Genomic DNA, 13345 nt, shown 5'->3' with positions numbered 1-13345 from the left:
AAACTTCACAGAACAAATCCCCTTATAAAAAGGATTTGATCTGTAAAACTTGGACATAGTCAAAAGGGCACATCCAAGGACTTAGAGGGCCTTGAGGCACCAGGTTCCCCATCCCTGCTCTAGGCTTTTCTTTAGGCATTTCTCTGTGGCCCTAGGTTTCTCTAGGCCTTTCTCTCTCTCTTTCTCTCTGTCTCTGTCTCTGCCTCTCTGTCTCTCTCTGTCTCTCTCTCTTTGAAATCACCATTAGGGAAAATATGTACATATATACATATATGCATATATATATATATATATACATACATGCATATATGTATACACACATTCATACATACAAACATAGGAAAAATTAAACTAAATGAAACTAAGCTGAATTCTGTGTAATTATAATGAGCAATCTTGACCCTATAGAAGAGATAAGGAAGTGTATCTCCTGTCTTTCATTAAAGAGGTTGAGAGACTCTAGGCTTTAAATGTCACATACAGTGTCACACTTGGTTACTGTCTTTGTTTGTTTGTTTGTTTTTGGTGTAGCTACTCTTTTTTGTGACAAAGGAATATTCACTCTGGGGATAGGGCATGGATGAAAATGACTATGATCTAAAAGCAAAAGCCATGAATAAAACATAAAAACAAATAAAATAATGGTAACCTTGGAAGGAAAAAAACCATATCATCTTATGGCTCATTACAAAAGAAATAGCTAATATTTGTGTAGTGTTTTAAGTCTGCAAAGTGCTTTACATATGTTGTTTTGATCCTCCCCACAATACTGGGTATAATCTGACTAGTATAACCTTAGTCTTCAGGAAGGAACGTTTCTTTTCTTTTTGGTTTTATTCTTGTGTTTTGTTTATTATATTATAGACATTTGCAGATTACTTCCACTTCATGAGAGTTAGAGATGTTTGCAGATTACTTCCACTTCGTGAGAGTTCTCTTATGACAAAATAAAACTAATAATCTATTGACCTCATCTGAGAGTTCATGTAACATGCCACATCTATAGCACCCCTACATCTCTTTCTTATATGAACAAAAATCTATTTTCTCTTCTTCCCACCCCCATCCTATTAAAAAAAATTTCTTATACCAAATATATATAGTCAAGCAAAATAAATTCCCTCAATGATCGTATGTAAAAATATACATCGCATTCCACAACTCAAATCCATCATTTGTTTGTAATGAACAGCGTATTGCATGATCAATCCTCTGGAATCATTAATGGTCATTGTATTGAGCATAATCCTTACACCTTTCAAAGTTGTTGAGTCTTTTTTTTATAGTGTTGTCATTGTATAAATTGTCCTCATTCTACTCATTTCATTATTCTTCAAAGTTATTCATTTTTGTAATACTGATATTATAATATAAATTGTTCTTTGTTTTGCTTATTTCATTCTGCATCATCTATTTCTTCATTTATCATAGCACAATGATATTCCATCATGTTCATACACCACAGCTTAGCCATTCTTCAACTGATATGCCTCCCCTTAGTTTCCAGTTTTCTTGCCACCACAAAAAGAGGTGCTATTTTGTGTACATATACAAGCTTTTCCTCTTTCTTTGATCTCTTTGGGGCATAGGCCTAGCAGTGATTTGACTGAGTCAAAGGGCAGGTACTGCCTATTAACTTGTTGTATATTGCTTTCCAAAGTGGCTATAACCATTCACAGGTCTACCAACAGTAATATATCAATATTCCTGTTTTCCTGTAGCCCTTCCAACATATGTCATTATCCTTTTTAGTCATCTTTTCGAAGGGTATGAGATGGAATTTCAGAATTGCTTTTATTTGCATTTCTCCAGAAGTCATTTGGAGCATTTTTCATCTGGCTATAGATAGTCTGAGTTTCTTCCCTTCAAAACTGCCTGTTCATATCCATAAATTGGAGAATATATCTGACTCTTTTAAATTTTAATCAGTTTGTTATATACATCAGAAATAAGACCTTTGTTAAAAAAAACTTGTTAAAAAGATTTTTCCAAGTTAATTGTTTCCATTTTAATCTTAGCTTTATTGTACATTACCTATCATTTCTATAATTCATTTTTTAACCCACTACTTCTTTGGGATTTTTTTTTGGTGACCCTTTAATAAAATTTTATTTGTGATCAGTAAAGGATGTGTGTAATATTTCTGCCTTTTCTGCATTTGTTTGTGAGGTTTTTGTGTACTAAGACAAAACAAATTGTTTAAAATGCTACATACAGCTGAAAAATGTGTGTACTTCATTCTATTTCCATTTAATAATAGGCAAAGGTGGATCATATTTAGTTTTTTTCTAAAATTCTATTCAGGTCTTTAGTTTCTATCTTTTTTTGTTGCTGTTGATGTTACTTAGAACTAATAGGGATAATTTGAGTTCCTCCACCATTGTGTTTTTGTTATCTTTCTCTTCTTGTGATTCATTTGGTTTTTCCTTTAAATATTTAGAAGCTTTGCCATTGGGTGCATCAAAGTACTGAAGGATTAAGTTTTCAAATCAACTCATTGTCTTTGTTACCTTTCATGAAAAGATGTAGTTTTCCTCTTTACCTCATTTTGTAAGTCTGTTTTTGCTGCTGCCTTAAAAAAAAGTCATATGATTCAGAGAAAAAAAAGGTAGTTATATCAATAAGGCAAGATTCATGATCTTGAAGATGACCATGAACATGCAGTTCAGAATTGCAAAGTATAAGAGATTCTCTAGAGGAAATATAACATTTATTTATTCACCAGAGGATCAAATCCCAGAACCAGTAATTCCAATTCAATACAGCAGTAATTGTATTCCAAAACCAGTAAGTCCACCTCAATGTAACAACAAGGAAATTATAACAGTAGAAAAGCAAGGAGCCAAGTCACCCTGTAACCTTCTCCCCTGCTATGGCCTTCCCATAAACACTCATGAATCCTAACTGTCTGCCTGCCTGCTTTCTTTCCCCTTGCAGTTCTCAGAGTCCTTGCAGTCTTCTGGATTCTCCAGTCTGATTCTCCATTCTCCAATCTCTCGATTCTGTAGATTCTCAGTTCTCTAGTCTCCACAGCTCTCTAGTCTCCATAGCATCCTGGTCTCCACTCTCCAGTCTCTCCACAGTTCTCTGAGTTCTGTAGCTCGCTAGTCTCTGAACTCTCTGCAGATTCTCAGCTCTGTCATCTCAGAGTTCTTACTTCTTCTCCTTGGGTTGCATTCTACTTCTTAATGACTACCTTCTGGGTATATATACTCTTTTTAGGGCCCAAGGGCTTCTTCACAACCAATCAGCAAAAGGGTGTAGGCCTGGGGCTTAGTACTTAGTAAGAGTATAGGCCTGGGGCTTAGCACCTAATAAGTAAAGGGTGAAGGCCTGCCTCTAATCAAATCTTCCTTAACAGGCCCCAACTGAGGCCTATTGAATGGGCAGTAAAGATCTTTAATTACTGATTGGCATCACAGTAGGATCCTCTTTGTGGCCTGAGACTTCAAAGGGAGAGTTGACTGAAAAGGGGTGGAAGAATGAAATCCTGATGATTATGGTCCAAAGGTATTTCAGTGAAGAAGAAACAAGTAAAATATTTGAAGAAGTTCATGTGGGAGCACAAGGGGCTTATAGACAAGTTCTATCTACCTTCCGCCTATTCTGTATGTATTGGGTGTGTATCTATCATGTTTATATTAGAACCTAAGCTTCTTGAGAGCAAGAACTATTTTTAGTTTTCTTTTCATTAAGGCTTATTAAAACAATTGGCAAATAGTAAACAGTAATAAATGCATATCAATTGATTGATTAAAAAAGAGCATGTACAAGAGATGGAAGTTATAATCCAAAGAAGTAGCAAGAACATTGCTAAAAAAGAAGGTGAAACTGAATATTAGTTGGTAGTTCCAGTAACTTCAAAGGAGGAGAAAAACAAAGACCTCTTTCTCAGCTATCTAAGGGCAAAAGGAAGAATAAGGAAGGAATAAAACTATACTTGCAGTGGATGGGGTAATGATAATGGATCATGAAAACAAGCCTGAATCACTCAAACTTTATTTTGCTTTTATTCTCTCCATCAAAAAGAATAATATCGAATCTGAGAAGGATAGAGCAAAGCTACTTAATAGGAAATTGAAATTGAGGAGTAAATGGTAAGAGTATCTAACTGCTATCCTTGAGTTCCAAATCCCTGGCCCATGATTTGCCTCAGAAAAAAACTAGAAAATATGGTTGTTGAATTGCTGTCAATGATTTGAGGAAATGTGGAAACTGGAGGAGGTGCTGTAGTGGAGGTGAGTAAATGATGGTCCAATTTCCACAGTAGTGAAGAAGATGGATGAACTTAACATCAACTCTTAGAAAAATATTAGAACCTGTATTATTAAAGTGGCAATTTATTAGCCTTAGAAAAAGAAGCAGTGATCACAAAAATCTGCACGGATTTGTTTAGAATAAGGTATACTAAAATAAATTTATTTCGTTATTGGAAAAGGTTACAAGACTGGTAGATCAGGCACACGCCACAGACAAAGCATCCTGGGTTTCAGTAAAGTATTTGAAAAAAGTCTCTAATAATATTTTTTTGTAGACAAAAGGGAGAGGTGGGAGTAATGATAGTTGTGGGTTCAGAGCTGTATGAAAGACAAGAACTAAAGAGTGGGGATTAATTGATCCCTGTCAACCTGGTGGGAGTATTCTTATCAGTGGTCCATGGAACTCTGTACAGGACTATATTCTCTTTATCTGAGACTTTGATAAAAATATTAAAGGCATGGATGACGTGCTTACAAAACTTGTGGATGAAATGAGGGTAGGAGGGAGAGCTAATACTTTAGTAGATGACAGAATGTGGATTTTCAAACAGCTGGAACAGTGAGCTGAATCTAATCAGATAAAAAAGCCATCTTTGTGAAAAAAAACCTGTGAGTTTTAGGGGATGGCAATCTCAATAGGAGTCAACAATGAACTGGGACAGCCAAAAATGTTATAGTGATCTTAAGCAGTGTTAATCAAAGTATACAGTCCAAAGTGAAGGAAGTGACAAAGGTGCTTTACTCTGACATGCTAAGACCACATATAAAGTATTTTTTGCAGTTCTGAAAGCATTTTTTAGAAGGTACTAAGGACTATGTGCTGTCCAGCTCTAAGGCAAAAAGGACTGAGGATAATCAATCCTGTGACAGTAAGAAGATTAAGTGAAGAAAATTAGACCAATTCACTTCAAGAATCATTTAATAAGTACCTACTACATAGAAAGTGCTATACTACATGCTGGGGAGACAAAGGTAACAAGTTATTTAGTCTCTGCCCTCAAGGAGTTTATAATCTGTCATCTAAAAAGTTTAGCCTGAAGAAGAAAAGACTTGAGGACTCAGAAGGTTCAAAACAGAATTCATTAAATCCACACCTCCCCTTATCCATCCGTCCTCCATCCTAATTGGTCTCCCTGTCTCCAGTCTCTTCTCTTCTCCAATACTCCTCTACTTGGTTGGTTCTTGTCCTTCTTTCTCAAAAAGGGCCAAAATGACATCACTACATTAAAGTCAAGTTACAGTATGTCTCACTGTGGCTGATCAGACCAGTATAAGCTTGGAATGCTCTACCACAGGTTGGGCATAAATAATCCATGTGAAAATTTGGGGTGGATTCTCTAAATTTGCATATCCCACCTTTTTTTAGCTACTTCAGTTTTGCTTTACTCATAGAGCACAGCACCTTCTTTGATGAAGGCACACCGTGCTAGGTGGTCCTTTGCCAGCCTCTACTGTGTCTCACAATCAATTCCAAAGTTCTTCAGAGAGCCCTTAAGAGTGTCCTTGTATCACTTCTTCTGACATCATGTGAGTACTTACTTGCTTTATGTGAGTTCTCCGTAAAATAGTCTCTTAGGCAAGCATTTGGCATTTGAACAATGTGACCCAGCCCATCAGAATTGTGCTCTCTGCAGTGGAGTTCAAATGCTTGGCAGTTTAGTTCAAGAAAGAACCTCAGTGTCCAGTACCTAATCCTGCCAAGTGATCTTCAGAATCTTCCTAAGACAATTCAAAGGGAAGCGATTCAGTTTTCTGGCATGGTATCCAGGCATATAACAATGAGGTCAGCACAAGGGCTCTGTAGACCTTCAGTTTGATAGTCTAATACCTCTGCTGTCCTATGCTTTCCTTTCAAGTCTCCCAAACACTGAGTTAGCTCTGGCAATGAGTGCATCAATCTCATTATCAATGTGTACATGCCTCCCTTGTCCATCTCTATAAAGATAAAGGAAATAGATTGTCCTGTGACAATCACAGTGGGGGTCTTTTTCTTAGTCATTGCTGGCAAAATTCTTGCCAGAGTCTTCCTTAATAGGCTGATCCTTCATCTAGAAGATGGTCATCTACCTGAGAACCTATGTGTATTCAGAAATGGCCAAGGAATTGTCAATATGATGTTGCTGCCTGACAACTCCAGGAGAAATGCTAGGAGCAGAACAGAAGTTTGTATACAATATTTGTGGATCCGACCAAGGCCTTTGATACTGTCAGTCATGAGGGCTTTGGAAAACTCCTCTCCTTAGCCACCAAATCAAACACAGAAAATACAAATTTGAGCGTGTCACCCCTCCTACTGCAAAACTCCAAATGATTCCCTATTGTTCTTGAGATAAAATCCAAGATCTCCAGCCTAGCACTGAAAGCCCTCCACAATCTGGCTTCTACCCATCTTTTCCAGATTATTCATTTACTCTCAGGAGGAGAGAGTGAGGCTTGTGACTTTGCACAGCCCTGCCTCACTTAAATCCAGTTCACTTGCAAGTCATGACATCACCATTCCCATCATGATCCTCTTCAAGAACAAAGGACAAACAACAATCAACAATCTATGAGTAGTAGTAGCTGGCCCAGTGGGGACCCAACTGGTCAGTTCCAGTTGAGCACCACAGCTTGCTCCTTCTTTCCTTCCTTCCTCCCTCCTTACTTCCCTCTTTAATTCCTTCCTTCCTTCCCTTCTTCCTTTTTTTCCTCATTCTCTCCCCTCATCCTCTCTCTCCCTCCTTTCCTTCTGTCCACATAGGGAATCATGCCCCTACCTGCAGGTGTTCTGCCCAAAGGAATATAAGTTTGGATCACTGAAGCCCTGCAAAATATCTTGGGGTTTATGGGCTAGACTTTTTTTAAGGACCATGTCTTAAACCCAAATCACTCTGTCTCTTATTGATTAGCCAACAATAGGTCCCAGCCCAAGCCTCCCTTGGTCATTGTTTGGGTTCTGATGGCTCAGAGCAAATGTAAATAGCAATTGTTTCTGTTTTGGCCAGAAATCCTGAGGGTCTTCCCCTCCCAGATTGATTTTTTTTGATTAGGTAAAAGAGGCCATTCTTTGCCTCAGTTCTTACCTAGCCTTAATCACTGAATGGGTGTTGTCTCAGACAAACTGAGACCTGGAAAACACCTTAGCTTAAAAAGGCCAAGGTCTCCCATTGCATCCAGGGCCATCTCCAGTCATCCTGATGTATGTCTTGCCACTGGACCTAGATGACTCCAGAGGAGAAAGTGAGGCTGGTGACTTTGCCCAGCCCTCCCTCACTTAAATCCAGTTCACTTGCAAGTTATGACATCAACTTCTGGATGCCATGGTCCTCTTTGAGAACAAAGGACAAACAATACTCTATTTTAGTCGAACTATCTTGCCAATTGTTTCACATACACGATAGTCTATCTTTTGCCTTTATGCCTTTACCCAAATGGTCACCCATGCCTGGAATGCTCTCTCTTCCTACTTCCACCATGTAGAATTCTTATCTAACTTGTCTAAAACACAAGTCAGAGGCTACCTCCTATATGATGCCTTTTCTGATCCTCTCTTGTTTGTAGCATTCTCTCCCTCTTGAAATCACATTGTGTTGAATGCAGAGATCAGAAGGGACTCCCTTGACCTTGCTAATCCCGTGGTTGGAGCAGGTGTTGGGATATCTGCGGAAACTCTGCACAACTGGAGCCCGTTGTTCTGACCAGATGTCAATCATTCCCCAACCTTTGGCTATTTTGCAAAACAACTTAACTCCTGCCTGATGAAGTACATTTTAACCCTGCCCCTTGTGCTTTTTTCGGGCACTCTTGCTCTCTAGTGCTGTGTGGTGTTCTGAATTGCAATCTCCTTCCCTCACTTAAAGACCCTTGCTGTTGCTACTGTGATAGTCCTCTTTATTTCAGGTAAGCATTTGTTTTATATAAATGTTGCAGCTCCCTAGTAGAATGTAAACGCCTTGAGGACAGCAACTGTTTTGTTTTGATCTTGATATTTCCGGTGCTTTGCACATGGTATGCCTTTAGTAAGTGCTGAGTTGAACTGAATTGAACATGATCAAGCAACTCCAAATACTTCATTCTGAGATATACAGGAACAATTTGATTTATTTTGTTTGATCCCAGAGAGCAGAACTAGGACCAATGAATGAAAAATACAGGGAGATGGATTTCTGTTCAATAAAAGTTAGAGCTTCCTAATTAAAACTGTTTAATAATGAAATAAATTACCTTAAGAGTGAGTACTTTGTCCCCAGAAATCTTTAAGCAGAGAGGTTGGATAACCACTTGAAGATGTTTTAAAGGTATATATATATATACATATATATATATATATAGATATAGATATAGATATAGATATATACTTCAGGTGAGGTTTAAACTCTATTACCTCTGAGGACCCCCTTCTGGCTCCAGAAACCTACAATTCTGTGAAAGGTTTAGCTTGAATTTTCTGCTTCCTCACAAACAGAGGAAGTTTCCAGCTGATTGCTCTGGTGTGAACGAAACAGAGACACCAAAACAGAAACTACCATAGTTTCTGACATTCGAGCAAAGACTGTTTGTGGCTAGTCCTGGCCCTTTTCAGTCTCAAGTCCAGCACTGAGCCAGGGGCCCCTTCTCCACACCCTGTATATCCTTCCTTCTTTGTTTTCTTCACTCTTCCTTCTCCCACCCAGAAATTTACACCCAGTGTGCTTACAAGCCAACTCTGTTGAACTAAAATTTGTAGAAGCTCTCTTAGTGATGAACACGATCTAAACAGCAAGACTCAAGTACCCACATTTATAGTCTGCTCATTTGGTCAAATTAGTTTGTGGAGATCCTTCCCCAAACATAGTAACATTAGAGTGAACAGCAAAAACATAGAATCCATCAATCAACAAGCATTTATTAAGTGCCTACTATGTGTCAGGCACTGTTCTAGGCATTGAAGACATAAATTTAATACACATAATATTCCCTACTTGTAAGGAGCCTATATTCTAACGAGGAAGATAGAAAGGATCAGAGATTTAGAGCAGAAGTCCCTAGAGAACATCTGGTCAATCTTCCTTATTTTACAGAGAGGCTAAATGATTTTGCAAAAGGTCACCCAAGTGGGACATTGGCATGACCAGGATTTGACCCAAATTCTCTGACTTCAAACCCACTATACCATAATGCCTCTCCCTTGGCCTCTCATGATGACCACATTTCCTCTCTGCCAATATTTTATTAGGAGGGAGAAATTGAGAGTAACTATATAACAGAAAGAGAAATGGCTTGTGTGTTCGAGTGTGCATGTGTGAGCATGCAAGTGCATGCATGTGCACATGCATGCATGCCACGTATAATGTAGCTCCAAATAAGGCCAAATGGTTGAACAATACAGGGTCATTGAATTTATTTTCATCTCCCACTGTATCCCCAAAATATCATAAGACTATCATGAACTAAGTAGCATGAGTGGCAGCTTCAGCTTAAAGAAAAATTAAAATGTCTTTATCAGAGATTAGGCCTCTTTTGAGCTCACAGACCTTATTCTATCAGAATTAATGTGGCTCACCTCTTCCCTTTTTCAGGATTTTGACTGGAATATCCTGAGACTGATTTCTGCCTTTGTTGTTATTGTTCACTTGTCTGATTCTGTGCAACCCCATTTGGGGTTCTCTTGGCAAAGACACTGGAGCAGTTTGCCATTTCCTTCTCCAGCTCATTTTACAGATGAGGAAACTGTGATATACATGGTTAAGTGACTTGTCCAGAGCCACACAGCTAGTGTCTGAAGCCACATTTGAACTCAGGTCTTCCTGACTCTAGCGCCACTATTCTACCTACATATAGCCTAGCAAGAGACATATTTTTTTAAGAGTATCTTGGTTGGGCTTTAAGTTGCCTCAGTTTGAAGGTCTTCTTAACCCTGACATTTTGTATCTGCTGACACAATTCTTTATCTGGTTTCTGATGCCTAGATCTAGGTCTTACTTCTAAACCTGTTCTCTGATTCTTGACTACTTTCGTGGTTGCTAATCCTGGGCTTTGCCTTGACCCTTGAAGGGTATCTCTGCTCTTCCTCACACCTGACTTACCTCCTGGCTTTTAATCCTTGTCATCATCCTGACCTCCCTACCTCCAGCCCACCACCATGCCTGGTTTTTCTACCTTTTGATCTTTCCTTTAAATCAAGTTGAGCATCAGTCAGTTCGATCCACATCAACAAATATTTATTAGGTTCTTTCTATGTGCAGGGACTATTTTGTGACTTTGGAAAAGTGATTTAATTTGGGGGACCTCAGTTTCCTCATCTGTAAAATAGGAAGTTTCCAGTTTGAAAATCCTATAATTCTTCTGGTTATTGTTCCCTTGTACTATTGCAATAGCTTCTTTTTAGGTTTTCTTTTATTGATATCTTTAATTTTCATATCACTTTCATTTCCAAATATATCTCTCTCCTTCCCCAATCTGAAAGCCATCCTTATAACAACAAAAAAAGACAGCAAATCTAAGCAACACAACAACCAAGAATGATAAGAAATGCAACATTCAACACCCTCAGCCCCCCACCTGCTATTACAGTGACCTCTTAATTAGGCTTCCCACATCCAGTCTCATTTACCTCCAATCTATCCTTTCACATACCTACCAGATTAAAGCTATGTATACTCCGACTACATCACTGTACTACCAAAAACTCTTTGAGGCTCCATATTATCCACTGAAGAAAGATGAAATGAAGATCCTTAGCCTATCATTCAAGGCCCTCCACAATAATTTGGTAGGCATCTATCAAACACCTGCTACGATCCAAGCATTATGCTAAATACTGGGGAATAGAAAGACAAGGGCAAACAGTTCTTTCCCCCGAGAGCTTACATCCTATGGGGATGTATTTATTGGTCACATCTGGTACCAACCTACCTTTGACAATTATCTCATAATACTCCCTTTCATATCCTCTATATCCCAAACAAAACATACTACACAATACTGCACAAACTCTCTGCCTTCCTTTCCCCCTTCATCCTCCCCATTATTTCTATCTACTGAAATCCTACCCCTGCTCCACACCCCAGCTCAAACCCCATCCTGCATGAGGTTTTCCCTAATTCCAGCAATAAAAAAAATGGCCTTCATTCCTTGGAACTCTCACTTATTGTTTTCAATTTTGCTGCAAAATTTTGGAATAGAATAGGGACTGGACCCATGGCATAAGGAACTCCCAAAAGATGAAACTCCCACTACCAATGCAGGTCGCACCTTCTTTGCAACACAGAGTATTAGAGAGTTGCCTAGAGCCCCAAGAAGTTAAATGACTTGCCCAGAGTCACACAGCCAGCCCGTGTCGTAGATAGGACTTGAACCAGGACCTCCTTGCTCCAAGGCCAGCTTTTTATTCTCTAAGCCAGGCTGTCTCTTACTAACAGAACATGCATCTTATTTGCTGTCCTTGATTATAAGCTATTTAGGGCAAGGACCTGCCTTACTAATCTTTAAATTCTCCTAAGGCATCTAATCTAGCATGCTATTTTACACATAACAGGTGCTCAGCAGGTATTTGTTGAATCAATTGGATTAAGTCCCATCTTTGTTTATGTTTTATCAGTCACAGTTTTATTATCCTGTTTCTAGTCCTGAAATTCCTACTGGGTGTCTGAAATCTACCCATTCCCTTAGCCCCAGTGTGACACAGTATATGTGTCAATGTGCAAGTGGCTATGCTTATCTCCCACAGACTTGAATATGGAGAAGACCTTAGGGTAGTCCTACAGCTAACCCTGGACATACTCCTTTCCCACGGACTGGGCTACACTCTCCAAGCACGCAGATGCTACTATATTCACAAAGCACACACAGCGGCAAATTCACTAACAAACCACGGAGCACTGTCATAAATTACCTAAACTAACTGGGACTTGTCCAATTAAATGAACAAAATACATTCTAGAAGGTAGTACGAGCCTTGAGGATTTATGGCAGGTGTTTTTTGCATGTTAATTTGCCAAATTTAGTTAAGGTGCTCTGGGTCTCCTCATTCACTTGGTGCTAATTAACCAAGTCCTACAATACTCACATTTTAGCTCTGTGCTTTTTTAGTCCAGAGTATGACACCTGTTAATGCTGACAAGGTTGTTTGTACATTATCTTCAGAGATCATATATAAACAACAAATGAGTAAGAAAAGCCTGGGTTATGGATTATGAAGTACAGGAACTAATACGTAGTGTGGTTATAGAATGCTGTGGGCACTGAGCTGAAAAGATATTAAGTGGAAAGTTTCAGGGCAATATTTCCACCCTATGAAATATGACTTCTGAGATGGCATACCACGGCAAACTGGCTTAGGGATCAGGGCAGGGGTGGGTGGAGGGAATCTTCCAAGGGAAACATCCATTATAAGTGCAAAGAGCAGAGGTGAAAAGCTTTGTGCTATCCTGTCAATGAGATTAGGGCAGTCTTATAAATCCAAATCAAAGTCATGGGCTACCTAGTCAATGTCTTCCTTCTTATATTTCTCTTATTCCAAGATGAATATGCAATGATTGAAGAATTGCTGCAATTTTTATTGATAAAATTAATGCAAAGTTGCTCGAAGCTGTTATTCTATAAACGTGTGGATAGAGAAAGAGGAGAAAAAAGAAAAAGAAGATAAGGGCTCATCTGCAAAGAAATGGTCAACAGAGAAGTGAGCACATATCCAACTAATGACAGATAGAATGCCTTGTTTGAGGTTCTACTTAAGTCTCTCGTGGAATGGGAATAAACATATTTGAGGATCATCAAATATTTAGATATAGACTTGGTTTTCCCAGTAATATACCCAAAGACATAGGCTATGAGCCAATAGTTCTCAAAATGTTGCTCACAATGCAGTATTCTTTGCCATAAAATCATAGATTTAGAATTAGCAGGGACCTCCAATGCCATGTAGTACAACTCACTCATTTTTAGAGAAAAAGAGGCTGAGGCCCATAGAAGTGAAATGACTAAGGTTCATAAAACAAGAGTTGAAAGGGATCTCAGAGGTCAACTCTTTCGTTTTACAGATGAGGAATACATACATTTCTTGGTGAGGGGAGAAATTTTACATCACATCTAATGAAATGCTCAAGACATCTTTTGAGAACAACTGC

Source organism: Trichosurus vulpecula, chromosome 2 (assembly GCF_011100635.1).
Source record: "Trichosurus vulpecula isolate mTriVul1 chromosome 2, mTriVul1.pri, whole genome shotgun sequence".
NCBI classification, from domain to species: domain Eukaryota; kingdom Metazoa; phylum Chordata; class Mammalia; order Diprotodontia; family Phalangeridae; genus Trichosurus; species Trichosurus vulpecula.
This window is presented reverse-complemented; position numbering follows the sequence as displayed.